Source organism: Podarcis cretensis, assembly GCF_951804945.1.
Source record: "Podarcis cretensis genome assembly, chromosome: 8".
Classification (NCBI taxonomy): Eukaryota; Metazoa; Chordata; class Lepidosauria; order Squamata; family Lacertidae; genus Podarcis; species Podarcis cretensis.
In genome coordinates this window covers 51,874,953-51,890,708 of record NC_137177.1, presented here as the reverse complement: position 1 = coordinate 51,890,708, position 15,756 = coordinate 51,874,953, and the positions used below count along the sequence as shown (strand labels likewise).

At 45.9% G+C, this 15,756-nt stretch overlaps 1 protein-coding gene across 8 annotated transcripts in view; it reads right to left on the bottom strand.

Annotated features, from left to right (window-relative positions):
* Positions 1 to 15,756, bottom strand: part of ZNF469 (zinc finger protein 469) — a 281,476-nt gene that overhangs the window by 64,830 nt on the left and 200,890 nt on the right. For all 8 annotated transcript variants that reach the window (XM_079988670.1, XM_079988668.1, XM_079988673.1 and 5 more), the window contains one exon: positions 13,958 to 14,104. The gene's annotated coding sequence lies outside the window, so the exon portion shown is untranslated. The remainder of the gene's footprint in view (positions 1 to 13,957; positions 14,105 to 15,756) is intronic.

Sequence of the window (15,756 nt, the reverse complement as noted above, 5' to 3'; positions counted from 1 at the left end):
GGGGTTCCTACCCCATGCTAGCAGTTGAAATGGAAACACTTCTTTGCAAAACTGTTCACATTTCTAATTAAAAGCTACAGATTGGATTTCAACTGGCAGAGGATCTTTGCTTAAAACGTGGTGAGTTTTGTACCCTGACTCTATGCAATCAGAAGTTGCAGCCAAAGCAGTTTACTATGCACGGGATTGCAGCCATGCTGATCCTAAAAACCTGGGGATTATATGTACTGATGCTCTTTAAGGATTGCATGGATGTGCATAATAATGGAGCAACGCAGCTGGTAGAGTTTTTGGACGCTCCTTTGGAGTGTGTTGCTATGGAGCTGACATGATGAGCTTCTGCACTTCAAAATCTACCACTACATCTTTGACAAAATATGCTTTTAAACCTGCACATGAGTCAGAAGGGTGCTCATTAAATAGGACAGGTTGACAGGCTGGCAATTAAATGCCTGTTGACCCCTGGGGGTGTGACAAAGGAAGATGCTATTGCTATTTGCAATGGAGAGGGGGCTTAATAAATCTGCCACTCAAAAACAGCTGGAAGAAAACACTCCTTTTCCAAAGGGACATTTTAACATTGCCCGAATTCCCTCCACTAAAAAAGAAAAAAAAATTTAATGACACAATGCTTTTTCAATCTGCAGAAAACCAACAGAGGTCATATCAGTGGGATATCTGGGAGTCAGGAAGAAGTCAGCATCTCAACCAAATCTTTCAGACTTCTGCAAGAAACAGCAGGAAAGATATAGGATAGATATGGATTGTGGCTAACACCATGTATACATTACTTTCTAAGCCAGTGGTGGGAATGCTTGATGCAGAATGAAAGGGAGAATATGTATACAGTCTTAGAGCCAAATTACATGTGGCCTTAATTGTGCAGAGTTTTGCCCTTGAAAGCTAGGTTATTCTCTCTCTCTCTCTCTCTCTCTCTCTCTCTCTCTCACACACACACACACACACACACACACACACACAGCATATCAGGCCTCATTGTAGAGGTTGGGGAATTTACGGTAACTCTTTGCCCTCTGTTGAGGTCACTTCAGAATCCAGGTAGAGCCCCTCTCACTACATCACTACAGTTTGCATTGCAAAACAAGCTTTCCTCTCACAAAAGATGGAGCAGACTCTGTCCTCTGTTGCTGCTGAGATTGTGGGTTCTGCACTGAGCAACGGGTTGGTCAAGATGACCTCCAAAGCCTGCTTCAACTTTTATGGCTCGGCGATTCATTTGTAAAATGTCGGAAGGCCTGATAGAGCCTGCAGAGTTCAATAAGGGAAAAATCTTACCAAACATTCCCAGAAGACCTCCACCGTTGTAGGGCCCAAATGGTTTGGGTGGGTGGAGAGATGAGAATCAGACTGAGATGCTCATGAACACCAGCCCAGTTCTTCAGTCCAAGAGGAAGTTGGAAGAAGGAGGCTGTTTTGTTTCACTATCCCCCACCCCCACCCGCACCGACACAAGAAAATTCCTTTGTTTCATTTACGATAACAAAGATGCAAAATCTGTATCAGATTTCCCAGGAAGTCACTATTAAGGGAGGGGGCGTAAAACCCCGGAGAGCATCATTAAAAACGCCAAACCCCATCTTGCAATATGACTCATCATCCTCAACCATTTAGAGCCAGAGCGATTTGCAGCTCTGAACGACAGGAAAGCGAGATAATGAAGAATTGTTTGGAACTCAGCTCATTTGAGGGAAGGTTTTTCCGCTGAAACCTCCACTGGGTCGTTGTGTGCTACGGCCCAGAGACCACACGGCCTCTATGCTGCGTCCTACACAGACCCATTAAAACGCTGTAATGGAATGGTTGGCAAAGGGACATAGGAAGCTGCCTTATATAGATCAAACCATTGGACCATCTAGCCTAATATTGTCTACACTGACTGGCAGCGGCTCTTCAGGGTTTCAAATGTGGGTCTCTCTCTGGAGATGCTGGGGACTGAATCTGGAACCTTCTGCATGTAAAGCAAATGCTCTACCACTGACATACAACTGGAAGTACCCCAGAGCTGTGTTTTAAATGGCGGGTGAGGGAAAGGTGGTGGAAGGTCTTTGTGAAATCTACAAACTCCAACCCCTGACTTTTCAAGGTGTTAGAAAAATTGTGAGCCCTTCTTGCACTCTCAAAACAGTAGGTAATGGGGGATCAGTCAGGCACTGACTGAACTTGGGTGGATCTGGAATTCTGAGTTGGCAACCTGAAAAAAGAAATCAATGCAGACAGGTGCAAGAACACAGGAAGACATGATGTGGCTCTGGGCAGTGGGAGTGCAGGTACACACCGAAGCCTGGAATACAGGTAGCAGGCACATCATGTTCCCCAAAGCCTTCTAAACCACTAGCAGAAAGAGGGCATTGCAAAAAGCTAGGAGGGCAAAACCTGGCCCTGTAAAATTTGAGAAATGCTCAGTGGGCATGACTGCATATAGAACACATTCAAATTCTGCACTCAGAATTCTGTACCAAAAAGTTGAACTCTGCAATCTGCATACATGTATGCAAAATATACAACTGGACTAACTTTTCTTAATTTGGAGTTTTATCTTTAAATCACGGCTGACTCACCCATTAGGCAAGGTGAGGCAACCACCCTAAGCAGCAGGGTCCACAGGGGCAGCAGATCCCAATGTCAATCTTCCTTTCTTCCTCACCCTTGTTCCTGATGTAGATTTTCCCTGACTCCATCCTTCCCTGGTGGGGAGAGGAACACCATTTTGGGTCTGCCTCAGATGCCAAAATGTGTTGGGCTAGCCCTGCTTTAAACCATCACAGTCAAGGGCTTCCTGAGAAGTCAGTTTGTGAAGTGAACTTCGTGCAGCCCTGAATTGCTAGATCTCTTGCAAGGGAGCTTTTCAACAGCACAGATGAGCTCCTTGCAAAGAGAAATATGCTAATATTTCATTTTGCAAACCAGCTTCCAGGAACTTTCCTTCAAGAGCTTTGCTGGAGGAATCTGCATTGACTGCATGGTAGATTTCAAATGAAACTGACTAGTACTGATCCAAGTACCCTGTTCACAAACTCCAAAGAAGGTCTACCTAATGTCTGCTTCATACCTACATTGGATCATTCCTGTGCTTACAAAGGTGGGTTATGCCTAGTCACCTCCCTACACACTTTTGAAAAATGACAAGCAAAAAAGGTAATGTTGGAAGCAGCTATTAAGGCGGCTGGTATCACACAATCAGGCTTCTGCTGTCTGGCAATAAGTGACCTTCATGGGAGATTACAGAGAACAGTTTTGCACTGCAATATCATTCTACAAATATTCAGCACAATACAAGAAGAGCCTTAGCACTGCAGAGGGGAAAAGGGAGTTAAAGACCATAGCTCAGTGTGACAGAGCACCTGTTTTGCATGCAAGAGGTCCCAGGTTCAATCCCTGCCTAGTGTCTCAAGTTACCGTACAAGGTTCTTGAGTAGCAACCCTGCCAGTCAAAGGAGAAATATCTAGTCTAGATAAGAAAACAAGGAGAGCCCTGCAGCTAGATCAGGACAAGGCCTATCTAGTCAAACATCCTGTTCTCACAGTGGCCAACCAGATGCCCCAGGGAGAAGCTTGCAAGCAGGACTTGAGCACAACAGCGCTCTCCCCACTTGTGAATCCCAGCAACTAGTAATCAAAGGCGTCCAGTCTTCAGCAATAGAACATACCCATCATGGCTGGTAGTCATTGCTAGCCTTACCCTCCATGAATAATCCCCTTTTAAAGCCTTCCTAGTTGGGGGCCAACAGTACATTTTGTGGGAGGGAATTCCCTAGTTTAACTATGTGCTATGTGAAGAGGTATACAGACAAATATATGGCCTCTTCCTGTGTTCCTGGCTGGTGGGATTTGGGTTGCCTGAATCAGAAGCTGCTAGTCAGCAACCCAAGACAAATGAAGCCCATATATTGAGTTCATGGCAGGACAAAGGAGGTGGTTGGTTGCTGAACAAGTGGTCTGTTTTCTACAGTCTGCAGATTTTTATTGGGTGTCTCTTAGGTCTTGTTTGAGAAAAGAAATGCACAAGGAATGCATTTTTGCTTTCCCCCACCCTGCTTGCTTTCACTTCTCATTCATGTTACTTATAAGTCTCCAAATCAATGGAATGGTAGAGATGTGTCCTGCCTGGACCTATCCTGCAACTGAAAAGCAGGCAGCTGCCCCTTCAGCACCACCAAGGAAGCAGCCACCATGCTCACTGCACTAGGCTGAAGGGCAAAAAGAAGACAACAATCAGAATAACAATTGGTGAGAATCACAAGTGAGGAGAGAGTTATTGCACTCAGTTCCTGCTTGGGGGCTTCACTTTAGGGCAGTGGTTCCCAATTAGCTAATTACTGAGGACCTCTAGTTTTTTCAAAAGCTAAGCCACAGACCCCCTACTTTTGAATTTTTTTTAACTCTTATGGTAGTTACCTCTGCAAAGCATTTTTTTGAACAAAATGTGGGGTAGCCCCTAATAAGCAAAGGATTTTAGGTATAATAAAAAACAGACTAGGGTTGAGTGCTATCTGGTTTTCAGCATTGTGATATATCAGCAGCTAAACATCACAATATCCCAATATATCACAATATCTGAAATTGGAGATCAGGCATGGGGATGAGGGAAGGAGAAGCCATGGACATCGAGCGAGTGAGGCATGGGGATGAGGGAATGAGCAGTCAGAAATCCATGATGATAGTAGCCTTTGAGAAACTTATTATCCAAGTTGGCGGCCATTACTGCCTCCGGCAGAAAGCAAATTTCACAGTTTAAGTATGCTCTGCATGAAGGAAGTACTTTCTCTTGTCTGTCCAACATTCAGCTTCATTGAATGTCTGGGAAATGTTGGAGGGTGTTCTAAACTCTGCCCCTGCCATTGCACTTGTGCTGTTTCTGGCCCTGTTGCTGCAACTGCACCCTTGCTCGCAGCTACAGTGGCCCCACAATGCAGCGGTGAAGGCGCAGCCTTAGCATGGAGGGCAAGGGTGCAATGGTGGCAACGGTAGTGGTGTGGGCAAAGCCACAGTGGGGCTGGCAGTCAGTGCCGGATTTATGTATAGGCTAAGTAGGCTGAAGCCTATGGCCTCTAAATCTAGGGGGCCTTGCCAGCCCTCCCGCTCCCCAGTGGTGCAGTCTCCCCTCTCCCAAAATTGTAAACCCAAGACTTCATGCAAGGGCAGGGCAACTCGGGCCCAGCAACTATGAGACTCAGGGCTAGCCAGTGAGGCCCAATTTGAAGCAGTGGGGCGCAACTTGATTTTTTTTATTTATTTTTTTTGTAGGGCCCCAGTTCACAGCCAAAGTCAGCAAAATCTTATATAAAATCCATCTAGATTGCCCTGGTGCAGGGACCCCTTAGGGGGCCCAATTTGGCCCAATTGCTCCAATTGCCTTAAGGTCAGCCCTGAGGAGACTTGCAGGGGTTGGACTGACAAGTCCTGCACCTTCTAGGTCCCTGGTGTCACTATTCAGAATACAGACTCAAGGACTTTTTATGGGGGGAGGGAAGGGGGGCACTTATTGGAAATCAGTTTTGTCACCTCTTCCCCCCCACCCCCAACCCTGAGACAATGAGCCCAGCCACCTTTTATTCACAGTCACATAAGCACTACACTACAGCATGGCCATATACCTGTATGTTCAACTGCTGAAATATACACCCAGTATGTAGCAATGCAGATTTATGAATGAACACTGTGTTTTATGAATGGACTCTGTATTTCGTGAATTACCTAAGAGCACCAATAGGGAGCTCTAGAATCTGACCAATTGGGTGCTACGAAAACAATTGGGTGCCACGAAATAGCGACCCCTATTGCTGAAAGCAGGTAACCAGCAGGGAATGCTTCAGCTCAGCCTTTGCACTGTTGACTGAACACCCCCTGCTGTGCAGATAATGGAGAAAGCTCGTAAATAGTATCCCTTCTGGCATCCTGGTTGATGTAAACCCTGGTGCAACAGAAGCCCAGAATAGCAGCAAATAAAATCCGCTCATACGTCAGCGACTGATAAGACTTGTCAAACAGTTATTCCAAGGTCTTCCTAAATTATAAAGCTCCAAAATACAGGCCAAAAGAGAGCAGGTCTGGGAAGAGTGAGGCATACAGTGGGCACCACCAGTGAAAAGGCCCTGTTCTGTGTGGCTCCTGCTCCTGCCCTGTTATTTGATAGGGGGCCCACTTGCCCTCCTTCTTGACATGGAATGCTCTCTACTGGAGTCTCCAGGTCCAGTACAAAGACCATAAGAAGGGAGAGCAGGGACCCTGAAGTTCCCAACAGCTGTTAAGCAAGCAAGCAAGCAAGCACACAGGTCACCTTTGTCACAGTCAGGACACCTATGTCCTGGCCAGGCCTGCACCCAATCTAGTTTTTGTACAATCTTGTTTGTCCTCAGTAACCAAAATTATATTATCAACATATACAAGCAGAAACGTTGTTTTCCTTCATTTGCAAGGAATTGTACAAAACAAAGTGGCACTAATAAAGAAAAGTTCCAGGGTGGCAACAGAAAGCAAACTAAAAATGCTTTTGCAGTTCATCAAAACTATCCAGCAATATCAACTTATAGAGAACTGGTGCTATTAATAGTAATCCTTCTAGTAGGTTAATTGCAAGTGTGTTGCAGGTAGAAATACTGTTTGTAATGAAGTGAGAGCAGTAGTTTACTTGCTCAAATTAACAAATAGGAAAGTTTTGAGAATTTAAATTCTAGATTAAAATTGATTACTTAATTGAGAAGAGGATTGTAACAGACCAAAGCACTTGTCAGGAGAGCTATGAGATTCAGGTGAAGGTCAGGTGCCTTGTCAATCCCAGCAGGTATATAACAGGAAGACCCGGCCTGCGGCCTGCCCAGTTTAAGGTTTACAAAGTTTAGTTATTGCAAAAGTTTTTCAGTGTTAATTTTATGCATTTTTTAAAAATTACAATGTTATTTAGCAATAATATCTTATGTTCTTTAAAGGAGAAATTGTGAATTGCAGAATTTTAAATACCCGTCATCATCCTCATAGAGGCCAACCAGGTGCCCCAATGGGAAGCCTACAAGCTGCACCTGAGCGCCACAGCAACTCTCTCCTCCTGCAGTTTCCAGCAACTGGTATTCAGAAGCATGCTGCCTCCAACAGTGGAGGGAGGTCACAGCCACCAGGGTCAGTAGCCATTGGTTGACTTATCCTCCTTTAAGTTGTCTAAAAGCCATCAAAAGCCATCTATGCGCTGTACGTCCGTTCAGAGAAGGGGCACTTCATTGGGATGTAGGTCGTTGGTATACCACTGGTCCATCTATCTCAGTATTGTCAGGGTTTTAGGCTTGCAAGCATTCCAGACAGGAATCTTTCCCAGTTCTACCTGGAGCTGCCAGGGATTGAACTTGAGACCTTCTGCATGCAAGGCAGGTGTCTACCATTGAGCCATACCCTTCTCCATCTCAGTAGTGGTCTGGGGGTGGAGCAAAGCTGTCCTCCCAACACCAGCTTGCTGCTACTTCCATGGAGGTGGTTGCATGGCAGGATTGCTGCTGGGTAATCCGGTGCAACCATGTGGCCTTAGTTTCTCTGCTGCCCCACCCCATCCAGGTAAGTAGCAGCAATGACAGTGTCAGGAGGGTGGCTCTGAATGTGCTGCTACTACTGGGCCATCAAGCTGACTATCAGCTTGCATCTCCTTGCTCCAACATTGCCCATTCTTGGTAGAGAGATGCTTTAATAAACATGGAAGGGCACAGTCCACTGTAAGTTCTCTGTATGCGTCTGTGAAATAATAAACTTTGCCTAGCAACAAAGGGAAGCAGCATTATACAGAATCAGACTACTGGTCCATCTAGCCCAGTACTGTCTACAGGGTCTGGCAGCAGTTCTCCAGGGGTTCAGGCTTGTCCTCAGCATCATCATTTTTAATTTGTACACTGTCTTTCTATCTTACAATACTCAAGGCAGTTTACAAGCTGAAGAAACAAAAAATGTACATCTTATAACAATCTAATGCAATACAAAAATGTGATAATAAAACATAACTTTAAAATAGGCAACCTACATAAAAAAGTAACATTCAACAATCATTAGAATAGTATAAAATAATAATATCAACATATAAAGGTTAAACAGAAATCCACTCAACAGTTACAATAAATAATATCTAAACTATAATCAATAAAACAACGGCAAGCCACATAAAATAATACAATACACATTAAGAAGCAGAGACTAGAGGGTAGAGCAAGGCAGGTGGAAGGAGGCCTTGCCTGATGGAGTCTCTCCCCTCACAGTTCTTCCTCCAGGATCAGCTCCCTTATGAGGACTCCCAGGGCTGGAAGATGGGGCAAGGCAGGTGGAAAGAGGCCTTGTCTGATGGAGACTCTCCCCTCCTACACGGAGATGCCAGGAATTGAATCTGGGACCTTTTTGCATGCAAAGCAGGTGCTCTACCACTAAGCAACAGTCCTGACCTAACAAAAAGTTTAAACATATCAGCCCTATAATGAAAGCAGGTGAAATATCAGATGTATATTGTGTCCATCCACCTCAGCATTTTCTACACTGATTGGTAGCAGCACTCCAGGACTTCAGCCCTACCTAGAGATGCCAAGGCTTGAACCTGAGACATTCTGCATGTAAAGCACTCTGCCACTGAGCCATGGCCCTTCCCTTCCCCCCTTTCCCTTTTAAAAGCAAAAAAGCAACCAGTTCTAGCAAGTTTCGTATTTCTCCATTATTGCATTATTGGTAGGGTTTTGCCCTGAAAGGCAGCATATAAATTCTGAAATAAACAAATGAATAAAAATGTCTGATCCTTTGCTAGATCATGGTGAAATTCAGTTCCAAGTGTTCCCTGCCAAATCCTCAAGCATGTTGCCAATTCTTCCTTTAAAAAGGTGGCGCACAGAGGCAGCCGAGCCTCGAAAGAGTTAAGCAGAAAGCCAAAGACTCGGATTTCTCCCACTAACACTCAGAAGTCCCCCCATCTAAGCAGAGCTGGCACTCGGAGAAAGTTTCACAAATCCAGAGGCTGAAAGGGCTGCCTTCCGTTTGTCAGGGGGAGGAAGGCAAATCCTAGTTAAGTGAGGAAACAGAACCCTTCCCTCTGCCTCATCCGCTGCCTCCGCCGAGCTGCCTGCTCAGTTTCCAGCAGCAGACATTATGAAAATAAAATGAAAATTAATTTTGGTCAACCCTCAAGTAATTTATGACACATTCCAGCTGGTGGGAACTTGGCTCTTGCCAGCAACGCACAAACCCTGGGTGCATGCCGCCACCATGAAACACAACACCGCAAAAGCACACCTGATCTATGAGGGGCAAAGAGTCCACCCTTCTCTTTTTTAAAGAAGAAGCAGGCCCAAATGGGCCTTTTGCAGTGAGCAGTTTCTGCCACTTCTCTTGTGGCCAGGAAAGGGGGAGGGGTTGATGATCACAGAATCATGAAATTATAGAGCTGGAAGGGTCCTTAAAGTCATCAAGCCCAACCCTGCTCCTCTGCACAAGATTTGCAATGACAGCCTCACTGACACATGGCAGGCAAACATTTTTATCCTGTCCTTTATAGAGAGCTCCAGTCTGCAGACATGGCCCCTTGCCCCTTTTTTCCTCACAACAATCCTGTCAGGTGGGTTCAGCTTAACAGCTGGCCCAACATGAGCCAGGCAGGTTTGTGGCTCAGTGAGGGTTTGTGCCCAGGTCTCCCCACTCCCGGCTTGACAATTCTAACTGCTAGGTCACACTGTCAAGCAAGGAGATAAAAACAGAGGGGAACCAGTAAGAGCAAAGTAAAAACATCTGGAATTTACAACACTGGGGAGGTGAGGGAGACAAAATAAACAAAATTTAACTGACCATTTATCTCCTTCAGGGTCTTCTTATTGGTATGTTTAAGGCACAGATTGCTTGACCTGTGTTTAAACTGCTTTCTGGGGCCTCTGAATCGCAGTGTTCCCATCTACTCCTCGGCCCACATAAAAGGACAGATGCCAAGTGACTAGTCAGGAGGATCCCTCTGCCCCAGGATGCCTCCCCCATTCCCCGCCAGCCTGGTGGGAGGGAGGGAAGGATGATGAGTACTACAACAGTGGTTGAGCAAGACTTTCTTTCTTTCTTTCTTTCTTTCTTTCTTTCTTTCTTTCTTTCTTTCTGCTCTGTAGCTCACAATTCAAAAGATATCTGTAAAACCACACTTCTCAGCACTCTGCGCGCAGCAAATGGAAAGTCACTTAAAGGGGGATCCCGCGTTGAAGTGGCAGGGCCCTGTTTCCCTGGTCAAGGAGAAGTGCAGCAGCAGAGAACGGTGCGACCACAGCAAGTTCACTGTTGCACAGTGTTGCAATGAGCAAAGGCAAAACAGGTTCATGGCGGCCCAGTGCCAAAGCCCCCTGTCTGCCTCTCTTCACTATCTTATCTCTCTGAGTGCTCCTCTAGATCCAGAGACGTCTGCAGGAGGAGACGGCTCACAGGATTATGAGCATCCACGCAGGGTCTGGAGGGAAGGTGTCTCCTTGGAAGCACTGCTTCACATTTCACATTTATAGCATTCACATACCAGCTTTTTCTCACTCTCTCCAAAGGACTCATTGTGGTGTGCATGTTTCTCCCCCTCCTCATTTTATCCTCACAACCATCTTATGAAGTAGGTTAGGCTGAGAGGCCATGTCTGGCCCAAGGTCACCCTGGTGAGCTTCATGGCTGAGTGGGGGATCTGAACTCTGGTCTCCCAGGTTCTAGTCTGACACTCTTGACCACTGCACCATCCTGGCTCTACAATACACACCTGGGTGCATACAGATGGTTGTCAAACATCCTCAGAACTTGACCCAGGAAGGTGCTTTCCAAACCACAGCCCTTGACAATGTCAAGCCAGCATTGGACCAATGCAGAAGTTCAACCCTGGATCATGTAAAGTAAGGAAGATAGTATCCCTGAGCACGTGCAGATCATACTTCCCATTTCCACCTCCCTGCAATCAAACTCCAGATATGTGTCCAACTTGAGAGAGGACAGTCCTTGATCTGAAGGCCACTCCCGTCCAACTTTGGTTTATAGGATAAAGACTCCTACGAAGGGAGAGCGCTGGGGGCAGGGAGGCAAAACTAGAAGTTGCCCATCAACAGGGAGCACCTGGAGAGTGGACTGAGCCAGCACACACAACTCAGCTTCTCATGGTGTTTCCCACCATTTTAAGATGTACAGCATTTCTTACTAAATTAGGGTAAGCATTTCTAAATCTACAGCCATACATTTAAGTTCATATACACCTTTTGGTTTTGGCTTTTGCAAGTCTGTGTCATATTTTCTCTTCATTTTGAGGATGCATTTCCATTGGGGGTGGTGATGCGTAAGTGGCCACCCTAACCTGGGATGCAATCACGGACTCAAACATTTGTGGAAGGGAGTCAGTCAGTTCAAGGCCAGTGGGGGCCTTGGTGGCATCTCCTGATTTAGGAATGAAGCACTATGAGAATCTAAAAGCCAGACCATGTACTGGAAGAGGATGGTGGGATAGATGTTCCTTCAGCATTCCACTCATTGGTGTCCTTACACAGGCTGCTTCTACATGGGCTACCCAGTGGCCCACAAGACTCCCATCAAGTTTCAGAGACCACATTGCAGGCTGTGGCAATCAAAAGGTGGTTCTGGTGTTTGCATGGCATTGAGAGAGGTGCTCTTGGAAAGCTCTCCTTCCACATCAACCCATTCTCTGTTTTGCTTTTTTGCTTTTTACTTTATTTTATTTGAGGTACAGAGGTTGGTACAGACGTGGCCAGGTCATTCACAAGATCGAGTTTGATCTGGGTGAGCCTAGCACAGTGGTTGACAGGTTGAAATGCTGGACTAGGACTGGGGAGAGCCAAGATCTCCCCACTTCCGCTATGAAGCTCACTGGGCAACCTTGGGCTAGTGACCTGATGTTTTAGCCTCACCTACCTTGCAGGGTTGTTGCGCAGGTAAAGGGAGGAAAGTGGCACAATCTGTCTCCTTTTGCTCCATGGAGGGAAGGTGAGATAGAAACATAATAAAGTGCAAAGGCACAGCTTTACAGTGCAATACTAGATGTGCCTGCTACTCAGAACAGAAGTGAATCCCACTGAGTTCAAGGGAGCTTACCTCCGGCTGAGTGGGTACAAAAGGTGAATGGGAGAGACTAGTCATGCACAAAGCAATTTGTTCATTTGCCCTGATTGTTTGAATGAAAGAACAAGTTAGAGTGCAATCCTATACACTCTTCCCCAGAAGAAAGCTCTGCTGAACTCCATGGGGCTCACTTCTGAGCAGCCATATATAAGCTTGGACTGTCAATCTACCATTTGTACTGGTAGGTTTGTACACATTTGCAATGACAAGGGTATATTTTATTTGGCTTCTTCTAGAACTGCGAAAAACACAATATGATGGAAACTCATCTCATTGTCACAGTGCTTAGTTCCTAAAAACCACCATGAACAAACAGGTGCTGGCATTCAAACAAGCTAACAGCTTGCTAATCAAAATAATCTCCCTCCAACCCTAGGTTCATGGCAGCCAGCAGTCCCTGTCCACTCTCTGTACATGCTCAGAGGAATTCTCTTATTTGGCACTGTAAAGAAACATGCAGGAATCGAGCATCCTGGATCCTCTCTGCTGCCCCTAAACCAACTTCCAGCACTTTAACTGTATTTATGCGCTAAGATATTACACTGCACCTTAAGGTGTCACATAGCCAAAAAGTCACAAATGCCCAACCACAAAAAGAACAAAAGGGCACACAGAATTGCATAAAATATGTATATGCTTATAGGTATGTCTAGATGCAAATTTATAAAGAATTACTATGATTGAAATAGAAATACAATACATCTCACCAGGGTGGGGTGGGCTGGGAAGGCTGTGAGAAGGTGACTAGCTGAGTGCCTGTCTGCCACCCAGGTACCCACTGAAGATGGGGAACGTCAAGACTCCCTCGTGCTCTCCCTTCTTGGGGTTCCTTATCTTCAAAGTGGACTTGGACTGGACACAGCCCTTCCAATAGAAGATGCTTTGAAACAGAGGACTGTCCCCTGGCAGCTCTGCAAAGTAGGACCCTATCCCACCTGTGTGATCTAAGGTTACTGATGCATCTTCCCAGGCAAATTATGTGGTTCCTTAAACACAACCAGAAGCCATCAGGGAAAGGGGTTAAAAAGAGAGACACCCATAGAGAAAAAGAAGAGGAGGAACAGCTCAGATCAAATGCAGCTTCTCTGCTCAGCAGATGATCAGATCTATCTTCACTTTTTATTTTTTACAGATGAATCCAAGAGATGGGAAGGGGGAGGGAGAAGAGGAAAGATGAGGTATTAACTCCTCACCTCCCAGCAACCTCACATCCTCAGAGCCACAGGGTGGGGGGAGGAGGGAGGGGTCTCTAAGCATCTCTGAGAACCCCCTTCCTGGTAGACTTCAGCAGCACAAGTCAAGCTCCTCTTGGTGCCATACTCAAGAGCCTGAGCTCCTCCAAGAACTCACACGCTTCTATGGCAAGGGGGCAGATGGAAGGGTTGGTCTACTTTCTTGCAGAGGTCTGAGAGAGATGACACAAATAGCTGGAATATTTCAGGGGTGCGTGAGAGACGCATCCCCTGGCTCTGCTCTTTTAACTCCTGCAAAGTCTCCTTCCCTTTTTTTTTGCTGGGAGACTGAATGAAAAAGTTCACCAGACTGCACAGAGCAACTCATTTTCCCCCCTTCCTGCCAAAATACTGATGCAACTTTTTTTTATTGCAGAATGCAGAAAGAGAGAGACAGAGAGGAGGAGGATAATAACAACTGCACCACAATTTGTAAAAAAATTACAATGAATAAATAACTCTGAGAGCAAAAGCTGGAAGATCTGAGGGCAGAACCCCAAACCTCACATATGGGGGGAGGGAATGAGCTGCAATTTCAACCCCTACTGTACTCCTCTCTCTCACACACATACAACCACACAGAGCATTTCCACTGCACCAGAGACAAAGGGAAGGAGGCTTACCTCATTATAGAGTTGCAGAGTGCTGCAAGGCTGAGCCTTTGGAGGGACTGGCCTGGGAGGGGGAGGCTGGTAGCAGCTCTGGAAAGGCAAAGGCAGGCAGACGGGCAAATCCAGTGAGCGCCTTGCGCTGTGCAGTTGCTTAGTAATCTGCGGAGGAAAAGAGAAATGTTTCATGACTGACCACAGGCACGGAGGGAGCCTCTCCTCGCAGGCAGCGCACGCCTCCTCTCCGCTGCACCAGCCAGTAGCAAACAGAAGTCAAGGCTCCAGGAGGAGAAGGAGGCAGCAGCAGCAGCAGCACCAGGCACAGCCCAGAGAGAAAGAAGGCAGGCAGAGAGAGACAGAGAGTCCAGAAGTGGCAGGGCCAAGGTGTGTGGGAACATCTCACCCTTTGGGAAGGAATGGAAGCGAGGGATGGAAGGCCTCTGTCCAGTCTGGCTCTCACTGCTCCTCATTCTCTCTCCCGCCCCCCAGTTAGTTATCCACACTTCAGCAGCAATTCACGAAGACCTTGCTTGCTTTGATTTTTGAAACCCTCTTGACAATTCATCAGCACGCAAGTGCAAATTTCTGAGAACTGCAGCTGGACTCAACTAGCCCAGCATCTTGTTCTCACCAGGTGCCTTAATAGGAAGCCCAGAAGCAGGACCCAAGCACAACAGCAGCATTCTGCCTACCTGTGGTTCCCAGCAACTGGGAACAATTCCCAATAAACACACAGCTCTCTGAATATGCAAATTTTTGTATGCTGTTTGTACTAAAGTACACATTTTGGCAAGCACCCCCCCCCCATATAATGCATTTTTGCATGTTATTCTCAGCCAAATAGGCATCTCTGTGCACATTTCCTCCTAATCCATTCATCTTTAGACACATACATTAGTTGGAGAACTCCAGTGAGACATCAGGAGAAGGGAAAATTTCAAAGGGTAGCCATTTCAGTTCAGTTCTTGGTTTGAGAAGTGCAAATCAGTACTAATTTAAAGTACAGCAAACAATATGTGTGCAGTTATGCCAAGCAGCTAGTCCTCAAAACAAACACAGCACAAACAACTCTATTTTCTGTGCACAATGAACATTGGTGGCCAACAAAGAATACGTCTGATTAAAAAGCATTCAGTGTTTTGAATAATCAAGTTGCCTCTGTAAAGGATGCAATTTCACCTGTACTATAACTGTCCTAGCATGGAGGATTAATCAGGATTGCACCCCTCCCCCAGGGTTTGGGCACTGTTCCTCTCTTGGCTCAGTAAAGTAGTGTCCTAGTATCTGTTTTGTTTGTTTTTTAATCCAGGATTGAGCCCAGGAATATGAAATGCAATGATAAAGGAAAGTGTCTCTGGGCATATGCAGAATTCATTTCCCATCACTGACGAGTAAACACAGACAATTTCCCATAGACCCAGGATAAGGATGCTCATTTTCCAGGTCACAAGTCAGGTTTCACCTTTAGTGCTTCACATTTTAAAAGGAGCAATCACCTCTTCTCAATTTACACCAAAATAAAGAAGGTGGGAGGGACAGACACAGGCTGGCCTCCTTTGAACAAACCACACAGTGTGTTTGCCTGGCTGAAACAAAACCCTGCTCTGGGTTTTCCACTGTGAAAAGCAGGAAGAATATTAGCAGACTGAAGGTACCCACTTCCTAGTGGAAGGAGAGATGCTGATCGTTTGAAAACCCCACATGGGGCAATACAAATCTCCATAGGATGCGATCAAATTCCTTCTCAGATGCTAGGTATTTATGTAGCCCCATAAATGCAGACAGTTATTTGCCATCTAATCTTGACAATCAAG